Below are 8,566 nucleotides of genomic sequence, written 5' to 3' on the forward strand. Positions count from 1 at the left end.
CTCCCTCCCCCTCCCCCTCCCCCTCCCCCTCCCCCTCCCTCTCCCCCTCCCTCTCCCCCTCCCTCTCCCTCCCCCTCCCTCTCCCTCTCCCCCTCCCTCCCCCTCCCCCTCCCCCTCCCTCTCCCCCTCCCTCTCCCTCCCCCTCCCTCTCCCTCTCCCTCTCCCTCTCCCCCCTCCCTCCCCCCCTCCCTCCCCCCCCCTCCAGGATGACCTACGCCCTCCTTGTGCTGGTGATCTCCTGTTCCTGAGAGTGAGCAGTTCAGACGGGGAGGCCATTCCCATGGCCCTAGCCCTCATCCTAGCCTGGTGTAACATGATGTATTTTGCTCGGGGATTCTCCCTGTTCGGACCCTTCACCGTCATGATCCAGAAGGTGGGATTCTATCCCCCCCCCCAACCCCCCCCACCCCCCCCACCCCCCCCAACCCCCCACCCGCCCACCCCCAACCCCCCACCACCCGAGGGAGGGACGGGGGTGGGGGGGGTGTGTGAGGGTGTGTGTGTGGGGTGTGTGAGGGTGTGGGTGTGTTTACTCACAGCCCGTGGTAACGTCCCAGTAGACGATCATCGGGGATTGACTGGGATCCTGCTGGGTTTACTCACAGCCCGTGGTAACGTCCCAGTAGACGGTCATCGGGGATTTACTGGGATCCTGCTGGGTTGACTCACAGCCCGTGGTAACGTCCCAGTAGACGATCATCGGGGATTTACTGGGATCCTGCTGGTTTACTCACAGCCCGTGGTAACGTCCCAGCAGACGATCATCGGGGATTTACTGGGATCCTGCTGGTTTACTCACAGCCCGTGGTAACATCCCAGTAGACGATCATCGGGGATTTACTGGGATCCTGCTGGTTTACTCACAGCCCGTGGTAACGTCCCAGTAGATGATCATCGGGGATTTACTGGGATCCTGCTGGTTTACTCACAGCCCGTGGTAACATCCCAGTAGACCGATCATCAGGGATTTACTGGGATCCTGCTGGTTTACTCACAGCCCGTGGTAACGTCCCAGTAGACGATCATCGGGGATTTACTGGGATCCTGCTGGGTTTACTCACAGCCCGTGGTAACATCCCAGTAGACAATCATCGGGGATTTACTGGGATCCTGCTGGGTTGACTCACAGCCCGTGGTAACGTCCCAGTAGACGATCATCGGGGATTTACTGGATCCTGCTGGTTTACTCACAGCCCGTGGTAACGTCCCCTGTAGATGATCATCGGGGATTGACTGGGATCCTGCTGGGTTTACTCACAGCCCGTGGTAACGTCCCAGTAGACGATCATCGGGGATTACTGGGATCCTGCTGGGTTGACTCACAGCCCGTGGTAATGTCCCAGTAGATGACCATCGGGGATTTACTGGGATCCTGCTGGTTTACTCACAGCCCGTGGTAACGTCCCAGTAGATGATCATCGGGGATTTACTGGGATCCTGCTGGTTTACTCACAGCCCGTGATAACGTCCCAGTAGACGATCATCGGGGATTTACTGGGATCCTGCTGGGTTTACTCACAGCCCGTGGTAACGTCCCAGTAGACGGTCATCGGGATTTACTGGGATCCTGCTGGGTTGACTCACAGCCCGTGGTAACGTCCCAGTAGACGATCATCGGGGATTTACTGGGATCCTGCTGGTTTACTCACAGCCCGTGGTAACGTCCCAGTAGACGATCATCGGGGATTTACTGGGATCCTGCTGGTTTACTCACAGCCCGTGGTAACATCCCAGTAGACGATCATCGGGGATTTACTGGGATCCTGCTGGTTTACTCACAGCCTGTGGTAACGTCCCAGTAGATGATCATCGGGGATTTACTGGGATCCTGCTGGTTTACTCACAGCCCCGTGGTAACATCCCAGTAGACGATCATCAGGGATTTACTGGGATCCTGCTGGTTTACTCACAGCCCGTGGTAACGTCCCAGTAGACGATCATCGGGGATTTACTGGGATTCCTGCTGGTTTACTCACAGCCCGTGGTAACATCCCAGTAGACAATCATCGGGGATTTACTGGGATCCTGCTGGGTTGACTCACAGCCCGTGGTAACGTCCCAGTAGACGATCATCGGGGATTTACTGGGATCCTGCTGGTTTACTCACAGCCCGTGGTAACGTCCCTGTAGATGATCATCGGGGATTGACTGGGATCCTGCTGGGTTTACTCACAGCCCGTGGTAACGTCCCAGTAGACGATCATCGGGGATTTACTGGGATCCTGCTGGGTTGACTCACAGCCCGTGGTAATGTCCCAGTAGATGACCATCGGGGATTTACTGGGATCCTGCTGGTTTACTCACAGCCCGTGGTAACGTCCCAGTAGATGATCATCGGGGATTTACTGGGATCCTGCTGGTTTACTCACAGCCCGTGATAACGTCCCAGTAGACGATCATCGGGATTTACTGGGATCCTGCTGGGTTTACTCACAGCCCGTGGTAACGTCCCAGTAGACGGTCATCGGGGATTTACTGGGATCCTGCTGGGTTGACTCACAGCCCGTGGTAACGTCCCAGTAGACGATCATCGGGGATTTACTGGGATTCATCGGGGATTTACTGGGATCCTGCTGGTTTACTCACAGCCCGTGGTAACATCCCAGTAGACGATCATCGGGGATTTACTGGGATCCTGCTGGTTTACTCACAGCCCGTGGTAACGTCCCAGTAGATGATCATCGGGGATTACTGGGATCCTGCTGGTTTACTCACAGCCCGTGGTAACATCCCAGTAGACGATCATCAGGGATTTACTGGGATCCTGCTGGTTTACTCACAGCCCGTGGTAACGTCCCAGTAGACGATCATCGGGGATTTACTGGGATCCTGCTGGGTTTACTCACAGCCCGTGGTAACATCCCAGTAGACGATCATCGGGGATTTACTGGGATCCTGCTGGGTTGACTCACAGCCCGTGGTAACGTCCCAGTAGACGATCATTGGGGATTTACTGGGATCCTGCTGGTTTACTCACAGCCCGTGGTAACGTCCCTGTAGATGATCATCGGGGATTGACTGGGATCCTGCTGGGTTTACTCACAGCCCGTGGTAACGTCCCAGTAGACGATCATCGGGGATTTACTGGGATCCTGCTGGGTTGACTCACAGCCCGTGGTAATGTCCCAGTAGATGACCATCGGGGATTTACTGGGATCCTGCTGGTTTACTCACAGCCCGTGGTAACGTCCCAGTAGATGATCATCGGGGATTTACTGGGATCCTGCTGGTTTACTCACAGCCCGTGATAACGTCCCAGTAGACGATCATCGGGGATTTACTGGGATCCTGCTGGTTTACTCCACAGCCCTTGGTAACGTCCCAGTAGACGATCATCGGGGATTTACTGGGATCCTGCTGGTTTACTCACAGCCCGTGGTAACGTCCCAGTAGACGATCATCGGGGATTTACTGGGATCCTGCTGGGTTTTACTCACAGCCCGTGGTAACGTCCCAGTAGACGATCATTGGGGATTTACTGGGATCCTGCTGGGTTTACTCACAGCCCGTGGTAATGTCCCAGTAGACGATCATTAGGGACTTACTGGGATCCTGCTGGTTTGGGCACAGCCCGTGGTAACGTCCCAGTAGACGATCATCGGGGATTTACTGGGATCCTGCTGGGTTGACTCACAGCCCGTGGTAACGTCCCAGTAGACGATCATCGGGGATTTACTGGGATCCTGCTGGGTTTACTCACAGCCCGTGGTAACGTCCCAGTAGACGATCATTGGGGATTTACTGGGATCCTGCTGGGTTTACTCACAGCCCGTGGTAACGTCCCAGTACACACGATCATTGGGGATTTACTGGGATCCTGCTGGGTTTACTCACAGCCCATGGTAACGTCCCAGTAGACGATCATCGGGGATTTACTGGGATCCTGCTGGTTTGGGCACAGCCCGTGATAACGTCCCAGTAGACGATCATCGGGGATTTACTGGGATCCTGCTGGGTTGACTCACAGCCCGTGGTAACGTCCCAGTAGACGATCATCGGGGATTTACTGGGATCCTGCTGGGTTGACTCACAGCCCGTGGTAACGTCCCAGTAGACGATCATCGGGGATTTACTGGGATCCTGCTGGTTTACTCACAGCCCGTGGTAACGTCCCAGTAGACGATCATTGGGGATTTACTGGGATCCCGCTGGGTTTACTCACAGCCGTGGTAACGTCCCTGTAGATGATCATCGGGGATTGACTGGGATCCTGCTGGTTTACTCACAGCCCGTGGTAACGTCCCAGTAGACGATCATCGGGGATTGCTGGGATCCTGCTGGGTTGACTCACAGCCCGTGGTAACGTCCCAGTAGACGATCATCGGGGATTTACTGGGATCCTGCTGGTTTACTCACAGCCCATGGTAACGTCCCAGTAGACGATCATCGGGGATTGACTGGGATCCTGCTGGGTTTACTCACAGCCCGTGGTAACGTCCCAGTAGACGATCATCGGGGATTTACTGGGATCCTGCTGGTTTGGGCACAGCCCGTGGTAACGTCCCTGTAGACGATCATCGGGATTTACTGGGATCCTGCTGGTTTACACACAGCCCGTGGTAACGCCGCCGGTAGACAATCATCGGGGATTTACTGGGATCCTGCTGGTTTGGGCACAGCCCGTGGTAACGTCCCTGTAGACGATCATCGGGGATTTACTGGGATCCTGCTGGTTTACACACAGGCCGTGGTAACGCCCGGTAGATGATCATCGGGGGATTTACTGGGATCCTGCTGGTTTACTCACAGCCCGTGGTAACGTCCCAGTAGACGATCATCGGGATTTACTGGGATCCTGCTGGTTTGGGCACAGCCCGTGGTAACGTCCCAGTAGATGATCATCGGGGATTTACTGGGATCCTGCTGGTTTACACACAGCCCGTGGTAACGCCCCGGTAGATGATCATCGGGGATTTACTGGGATCCTGCTGGGTTTACTCACAGCCCGTGGTAACGTCCCTGTAGATGATCATCGGGGATTTGCTGGGATCCTGCTGGGTTTACTCACAGCCCGTGGTAATGGTCCCTGTAGACGATCATCGGGGATTTACTGGGATCCTGCTGGTTTACTCACAGCCCGTGGTAACGTCCCAGTAGACGATCATCGGGGATTTGCTGGGATCCTGCTGGGTTGACTCACAGCCCCTGGTTCTCCTCCCTGCAGATGATCATCGGGGATTTGCTGCGTTTCTGCTGGTTGATGCTGATGGTTCTGCTGGGATTCACCGCGGCCTTCCACATCACCTTCCAGACCCTGGAGCCGGAATTCTGGCCGCACTTCCAGGACTTCAGCATGTGCCTGTCACCATGTTCCAGTTGTTCCTGGGTCTGCTGGACATTCCCATCAACTACGAGAAGGTGACCCCGGCCGTGGTCAAGGTCACCTACGTGGTCTATATGGTGCTGGCCTTCCTCCTGATGGTCAACCTCCTCACTGCCACCATGGGGGGACACCTACTGGAGGGTGGCACACGAGAGGGACCAGCACTGGAGGGCACAGGTAGGGCCGGTACACACTCACCTGGGGCTCACACTCACCTGGGCTCACACTCACCTGGGCACACACTCACCTGGGTACACACTCACCTGGGCACACACTCACCTGGGGTACACACTCACCTGGGTACACACTCACCTGGGTATACACTCACCTGGGTACACACTCACCTGGGTATACACTCACCTGGGTACGCACTCACCTGGGCACACCTCACCTGGGTATACACTCACCTGGGTATACACTCACCTGGGTACACACTCACCTGGGGTACACACTCTCCTGGGGTACACACTCACCTGGGGTACACACTCACCTGGGCACACACTCAACTGGATACACACTCTCCTGGGGTACACACTCACCTGGGGTACACACTCACCTGGGCATACACTCACCTGGGGCTCACACTCACCTGGGGTACACACTCACCTGGGGCTCACACTCACCTGGGCTCACACTCACCTGGGGTACACACTCACCTGGGTATACACTCACCTGGGCACACACTCACCTGGGGTACAGACTCACCTGGGTATACACTCACCTGGGTACACACTCACCTGGTACGCACTCACCTGGGTATACACCTCACCTGGGCACACACTCACCTGGGGTACACACTCACCTGGGGTACACACTCACCTGGGTACGCACTCACCTGGGTACGCACTCACCTGGGTATACACTCACCTGGGTACACACTCACCTGGGTACGCACTCACCTGGGTACACACTCACCTGGGTATACACTCACCTGGGTACACACTCACCTGGGTACACACTACACCTGGGCACACACTCACCTGGGTACGCACTCACCTGGGCACACACTCACCTGGGTATACACTCACCTGGGTACACACTCACCTGGGTATACACTCACCTGGGTACACACTCACCTGGGCACACACTCACCTGGGGTACACACTCACCTGGGCACACACTCACCTGGGTATACACTCACCTGGGTACACACTCACCTGGGGTACACACTCACCTGGGGTACACACTCACCTGGGCACACACTCACCTGGGTATACACTCACTCTGGGTACACACTCACCTGGGTATACACTCACCTGGGTACACACTCACCTGGGTACAGACTCACCTGGGGTATACACTCACCTGGGGGTACACACTCACCTGGGTATACACTCACCTGGGTACGCACTCACCTGGGCACACACTCACCTGGGTACACACTCACCTGGGGTACACACTCACCCGGGCGACACACTCACCTGGGTATACACTCACCTGGGTACACACTCACCTGGGGTACACACTCACCCGGGCACACACTCACCTGGGTATACACTCACCTGGGCATGCACTCACCTGGGTACACACTCACCTGGGTACGCACTCACCTGGGCACACACTCACCTTTGTACGCACTCACCTGGGTATACACTCACCTGGGCACACACTCACCTGGGCACACACTCACCTGGGTACACACTCACCGGGTTCACACTCACCTGGGTACACACTCACCTGGGGTACACACTCACCTGGGTACACACTCACCTGGGTATACACTCACCTGGGTACACACTCACCTGGGTACACACTCACCTGGGGTACACACTCACCTGGGGTATACACTCACCTGGATACGCCACTCACCTGGGTACACACTCACCTGGGTACACACTCACCTGGGTATACACTCACCTGGATACGCACTCACCTGGGTACACACTCACCTGGGTACACACTCACCTGGGTACGCACTCACCTGGGGTACACACTCACCTGGGCACACACTCACCTGGGTACACACTCACCTGGGTATACACTCACCTGGGTATACACTCACCTGGATACGCACTCACCTGGGTACACACTCACCTGGGCACACACTCACCTGGGTATACACTCACCTGGGTACACACTCACCTGGGGTACACACTCACCTGGGCTCACACTCACCTGGGTACACACTCACCTGGGCACACACTCACCCTGGGTACACACTCACCTGGGTACACACTCAGCTGGGTACGCACTCACCTGGGTTCACACTCACCTGGGTACACACTCAACTGTGTATACACTCACCTGGGTACACACTCACCTGGGGTACACACTGACCTGGGTACACACTCACCTGGGGCACACACTCACCTGGGCGCACACTCACCTGGGTACACACTCACCTGGGTACACACTCACCTGGGGCACACACTCACCTGGGCGCACACTCACCTGGGTACGCACTCACCTGGGTACACACTCACCTGGGCACACACTCACCTGGGCACACACTCACCTGGGTATACACTCACCTGGGGTACACACTCACCTGGCACACACTCACCTGGGTATACACTCACCTGGGTATACACTCACCTGGGGCACACACTCACCTGGGGTACACACTCACCTGGGCTCACACTCACCTGGGTACACACTCAGCTGGGTACGCACTCACCTGGCTCACACTCACCTGGGTACACACTCACCTGGGGTACACACTCACCTGGGTACACACTCACCTGGGGCACATACTCACCTGGGCGCACACTCAACCTGGGTACACACTCACCTGGGTACGCACTCACCTGGGTACACACTCACCTGGGTACACACTCACCTGGGTACACACTCACCTGGGGCACACACTCACCTGGCTCACACTCACCTGGGGTACACACTCACCTGGGTACGCACTCACCTGATACACACTCACCTGGGCACACACTCACCTGGGTACACACTCACCTGGGCACACACTCACCCTGGGGTACACACTCACCTGGGCTCGCACTCACCTGGGTACACACTCACCTGGATACACACTCACCTGGGCTCACACTCACCTGGGTACACACTCACCTGGGCACACACTCATCCTGGGCTCACACTCAATTGGGCACACACTCACCTGGGCACACACCGGGGTACACACTCACCTGGGTACACACTCACCTGGGTACACACTCACCGGGGGCTCACACTCACCTGGGTACACACTCACCTGGGTACCCACTCACCTGGTCTCGCACTCACCTGGGCACACACTCACCTGGGCACACACCGGGGTACACACTCACCTGG

At 56.6% G+C, this 8,566-nt stretch overlaps 1 pseudogene; it reads left to right on the top strand.

The window, feature by feature from the left end:
- The first annotated feature begins 206 nt into the window (after positions 1-206).
- LOC140474084 (transient receptor potential cation channel subfamily V member 6-like) overlaps positions 207-8,566 on the top strand; it is an 11,412-nt pseudogene continuing 3,052 nt past the window's right edge.

The sequence above is a fragment of the Chiloscyllium punctatum genome, unplaced genomic scaffold, assembly GCF_047496795.1.
Source record: "Chiloscyllium punctatum isolate Juve2018m unplaced genomic scaffold, sChiPun1.3 scaffold_833, whole genome shotgun sequence".
In the NCBI taxonomy this organism is placed as follows: Eukaryota; Metazoa; Chordata; class Chondrichthyes; order Orectolobiformes; family Hemiscylliidae; genus Chiloscyllium; species Chiloscyllium punctatum.